Source organism: Pterocles gutturalis, unplaced genomic scaffold (genome assembly GCF_000699245.1).
Source record: "Pterocles gutturalis isolate BGI_N339 unplaced genomic scaffold, ASM69924v1 scaffold9587, whole genome shotgun sequence".
NCBI lineage: Eukaryota > Metazoa > Chordata > Aves > Pterocliformes > Pteroclidae > Pterocles > Pterocles gutturalis.
In genome coordinates, this window is record NW_010110217.1 from 3,059 (window position 1) to 8,355 (window position 5,297).

Consider the following 5,297-nt stretch of genomic DNA (forward strand, 5'->3'; position numbering starts at 1 on the left):
TCTCTAGTGAAAATAAATCCAGGCTCTGGTGTTGCTCTGAGAAATGAACAACTTTGGGGTTCTGGTTGGGAAGTTACTCAAAAAAAATGGGATGGGAATTCATGATGGTGATCCTGGGTTGGATTGATGTAGGAGCTAACAAATACTTAAGAAAAAGCCTTTTGGAAGTTCTTAATAATTTTCAGTTTCCAACCTGAAATGAGTTAAAATGTTAAGAGGTTTGAATGTGATGGTCACACAGCATTGGTGACAATGTGTTGACTGTTTAGGAATGCAAAGAAGTGCCTCTTCTAAAAATAATAGAATTATAGTTATTATGAGCTTTTGTAGCTAAGAAGTCATCGTTACAATGGTTGTAGTACAAACATGAAGGGCTGAGCTTAATTTTGAAAAAATCCATCTAGGAAATCTTTATCTGAAATATTTCCTTCTCTCTGCTACATTTTTATCATAAATCTTTTTTAGAATGTAACCTCTGACACTGTTTGTCATGGTAAAGAATATGTCAATAGTAAAATTCCATTAATTGCTGTAGAGGGAGTTGGTGTTCAATACTGAAAACAAAACTGAATTGCTTCCGAGTCAAGAAGATAAATGTTTGATACGTAATAAAAGAGTAGCAGTAAGGACTTACCTAAAAGCTTTTGAAGTGCTGTAACTTACTTTTTTTTGTAAATGAGGAACAATTTCCTTGAAGGAGCCACAATCTGATTCCCAGACATAGTCCAGTCTCTCACAAGGTTTACATCTTCAAAACAGAAGCCAAGGCTGGTTGGGTCTGTGATGTCACATGGTTTGGTTTGCTGCTTTGGACACAGGCACAGTGGTGATCTCTGTCCCAAAGATTACAATTGCCTGTTCCTAAAACAGTCCCAACAGATGTTTATCCTGCTCTTCAAAATTCTCTGTGCTGGAGGTTGAGAGGAAGTGCTGGAGGCTTTGAGAGGAAGAGTGTTCCAGTTTCTAATTACCCTTACAGCATGCTACCTTAATCATGTGTTGTGTTGTTTTTTTTTTCATGGGGGGGGGTGTGTGGTTTGGGGGGGGGTGTGTGGTTTTTTTTTTTCTTCAAAAAACTGTCTTTAGAGCATGTTGAATAGCAGTTGTATCCCTAAGTAATTTGGATGTGTGACATCTAACCTGTTCTTCTTTGTATTGTGACGCCTGAGAAGACACTGGGTCTTGCAAAAGGAAGAGAGGCCTTCAGTTCCTATGACTCTCAGTATTTTATTTTGCAGAGTATGGTAAAGAAAGATGAAATGGTGTGGGGAAGAGGTGGGCACTAAAAAACAGGCCACGAAGAGTACGGTTCCCAGCTTTCCCAGTGGAGTTAGGACATAGTCTGGTTTACCTGTATGAAAGGAGTGGATTGTCTAGGTGACAGTGCTTTTGATCTTACTGTGGCACCCAGTAGAGCGGGACTGTAAAGAATTAACTTTGTTAGGTTAACCTTTGCTAAGTTAATAAATAAGTGAGCACCTAGCTATTTATTTTTCACTTATTTTTTCACAAGATGATAAAGTCTGAAAAATGACTGCCATATTTAACCATCAAAAGAGTTGGAAATTTTCTGAGCCTCCTTGCAGGTGACATTAAAAATTATACTAGAAAATAATTTTAATTTCATAAGAGATGCATAATGTAGAGCTGTGGAGTGTCTCTTGGCAAAGAATAAAACTCAAGTCATTTGGAAATCCTGACAGAGGCAGTACAGACTGTTCTCACTTGCTATAAGCTTAGATTAAAAGGATTCTGAATTTTCCCGGCAGCAAAAAAAACTCTATGCTATGTCTACTAGCGTGGAGTGAGAACAAGAGTTTTACTAAATTCAGTACAAGTAACAGGCAGGACTGGGGGTTTAACGCATGACGTAAACTCATGTTTACTGCTGAAGTTGCTGCTGTCTGGTTAGTAAGTGAAAGACTTCTTGGAGTGGCCAGAATAAATGTTGCAGCAAAACCACATGCAGTCTCTCTGGGGTTTGAGGAATGTTGGTTTCCTGGAGTGCTGACATAGTAAGGACAGGCTTTAGGTTGAGAGCATAAATTTACAAACCTTCAACTCCAAACAATCTCAGCTTGGCATATATAAAAGTTAAGATAAAGGGCCTACATCCATCAGTCTGATTTATGAACTCCCCCGTTTTACCTACAGCTTCTTTTGTTCCCTGCATTTGAAATATAAAACCATTTTTGTCTGGTGTCCTGAGGAAGTGGGGTTTATGTGATTAGTCTGCTGGTCTGTCTTTTAATCCCACAGTGATTTTGTTGGACAGGTCAGGTTCAGCCCAGCTTGAAAGGAGTGTCCATCACCAGCTGACAGTTTGAATGTGGCACATTCTTTTTAATGGATAAGAGGTTTTTGCTGTATGGAAGCAAGCTGTGCTGTGCCAGTTGGCCTCAGAGCTTGAGGATGGTGTCTAACTTTTTTAATTCACAAGTGTAAAAATAATCAATGTGTCCTAAAACGGGGCATGCAGTATGGCTAGGATTTGTTATGAACAAGAATAGTTGCAAAATTCTCTTTAGGAGTTTAGGAGACTTCCTGGTGTAACTTCAGAGGATGTGTGAGTCCTCATATTTGGGTTGTTTGCCCGTAACTCTCCTGAACAGTGGGGTGTAGGTACTGTCCCAGCACCTCCTTCCCCATTGAGGAAGTTGTGGCTGTGCTGCACCTACAAATTTTGTTGCTTAAGCAGACCAGGCATTAACTGGGGTGAACTACACCGTGTAATTTTGAGTCTAATTCTAACCATCTTTAAATTTAATCTTAGCTTGATAAGAAATGTTGGCTTTTAGGTTAGAAAAATCCCGAAGAGAAGCTGAAGTATTTTTACAAAGCAAAGTAGTAATTTTAAAAGTTTGGTTACATCTGTCACCCTGGAGGCTCACTGCTGGACTTAGGTCTGTGCCTGTGTGGTGCCAGCTTTTTAAAGAGCTCAGATGACGATAATTAGGGGGCTAAGAATTTATGCCTTAAAAGGAGAGGTCGAGAGAGCTCATTTTGTTCAGTCTTCAGGGTATTCAGTTACCTGTTGGGGGGGTATGGAGGAAGCGGAGCCAGAATCTTAGAGGTGCACAGTGACAGGACAAGAGGCAACGGGCACAAGCTGCAACAACAGAAATTCAGAAGAAATTTTTTGCTGTGAGGACAGGCAAACATGGAAACAGGAGTGCAGTGAAGCTGAGAAATCTCCATTCTTGAAGACACTGAGAACTCAGTGGGACCAAGATCATGAGCAACCAGGTCCACGTTGGCCCTCCTTTGGGCAGACTTTTGGCCCAGGTGACCTCTAGGGGTCTGTTCCAACGTGTTGTTCTGTGACACAGCATAGGGTGCGGCATGAGTTTCAAGTGCAGTTCTCTATGAAACAGCTTATCACTAGATTTGCATTCAGGAAGGCATGTTTTTAATGTATAGTAGAAGCCCGGAAATGGTAATACTAATTGAATTCTGGAAAACTGAATAAAATTGCTCTTTGTGCCATGAAGTTTTTGTGTGTTGACTTTTCATTAGATGGCACTTTCCAGATGCCTGAATTGAGGGCTGTGCAGAAATGCTTCTCCAAACAGTGTTTAGGGATTGTTCTTTCATTAGTAAACAACTTGTATGATAAATATTTCAAAAAAATCTGTTTGTTTTCCAAAGTTAGTTCCTAGTTTTAGTCTTAATCGTTTTGCGATTCAGCTCCCTGGTTGTCAGGTGGGGAGACCATCATTGCTTTACAGGGACAATGTAGTGGTGACTGTCAAAGTCCAAAAGAACATAAATAATTCTTCCTTCAGAACAGGGTTTGTCCTGATACCCGTGTATTGCAATAGAAACAGAAGAAAGCAAAGCTTCAGTCCGTCCTGTGTGGAGGGACTTTCAGGGGAAAAAACACAGGTGATCATTAATTAATCGGAACAGCTATGTGTGAAGAGACCAGCCCTAGTTGTAGCATTTCCTAACTTTCCTGTAATGTTTTCACTGTATTCTTTTAATAGTTTTTTGTTTCTAAGTATAAATCACAGTTAAAAATTGGAGCTATTTTTACAGCATTTCACACTTGCATCTTTTTGTTGTTTATGGAAGAACACAGCTGAAAGAGTCTCTATTGTAGCAGATGGTGCCGGTTAACACATACCGCGCAGCTCAGTGCAGCGACTGTCTCTCAGATTCTGAGCTCAGTTCTGTTCTCATCGCCATCAATGGGAGTTTTGCCGTTGCATACCTTGCGAGTGTCTCTTTTACTGATGTCCAGGTGATGTAGTCCAGCTAATCAAAGAACTTGTATGTGATGCATATGCTTTATACGGAGTGCACAAAGATGTTCCTGAGATCAGTATCTTGGAGTCTGTAAGCGGTGTTGGAAAAATGAAAATAACAGACATTGAAAGTCCCTAAAAATCTCTAGTGTTCAGGAAAGTGTCTGCTTAAATTCATTTGTATTTTGAGAACCCCTGAAGACTTTTTGAACTTTTAAGTATGTCCAAGTATGCATGCTGCCCTTTCTAGGGGACAAAGTGTATTAATGGAGCATAAACAGAATGTGCATTAAGAGCGTAGAAGCACAAAAGTAACTGCTAAATATTAAATAACTGCAGGAGCAGGGGAAGTAAGGCCAAACACTTCAACCATCAACGCATGCCTTATTTTTAATAAACCTGCTGATACTAAAAGGCCGTTTTAGAACAAGAATGGTAAAGTTGCACTAGGAAGTGATCTAAAGTTCAGATGCTCTGGATTGAAGGTTGCTTGTCACACCTTAATGCGTATCTATTGTGGGTATGCATTATAATAATCTTTTACTGGGAAAAATCCCTGTAAAGTGGGAACATAGTCCTTGACTTTAGTGAGTGGAAAATTAGATCTGCTTAAGACCATTCACTTGCCCTGCCCTTAGAAGCCTATAAATATACATGAGAACAGTGTATTTGCTGTTGAGGGCACAGTAAGTGATAGGAGGAGATGTTATTTTGGAAGTAATGCTTTTCTCTTCAGAGATAACTGGAGACATCTGTGAGCTACAGGGCCTAAAAGTCAGGCAGTGGTTTTGAATGCAGCTGATTTTATGAACTTTTGAAAGTTGTTACAATTCTCTGATTTACAAGGTCTCTTTTGTCTTTTGATAGTACTCTACAAACACGCATCAGCTGTAAATAAATCAGGTGGGAAATCGTGATTCTATGTGAAGTTGTTAATTTGTGAAACAGGAAGAATACCCCACTGCTGGAACTTCTCTCTTTCCAATGACTCTAAAATATAAAGCAGGGATCAACATCTTATTTGTTCTCTCTTTTGCCTTTCAGGTCCAA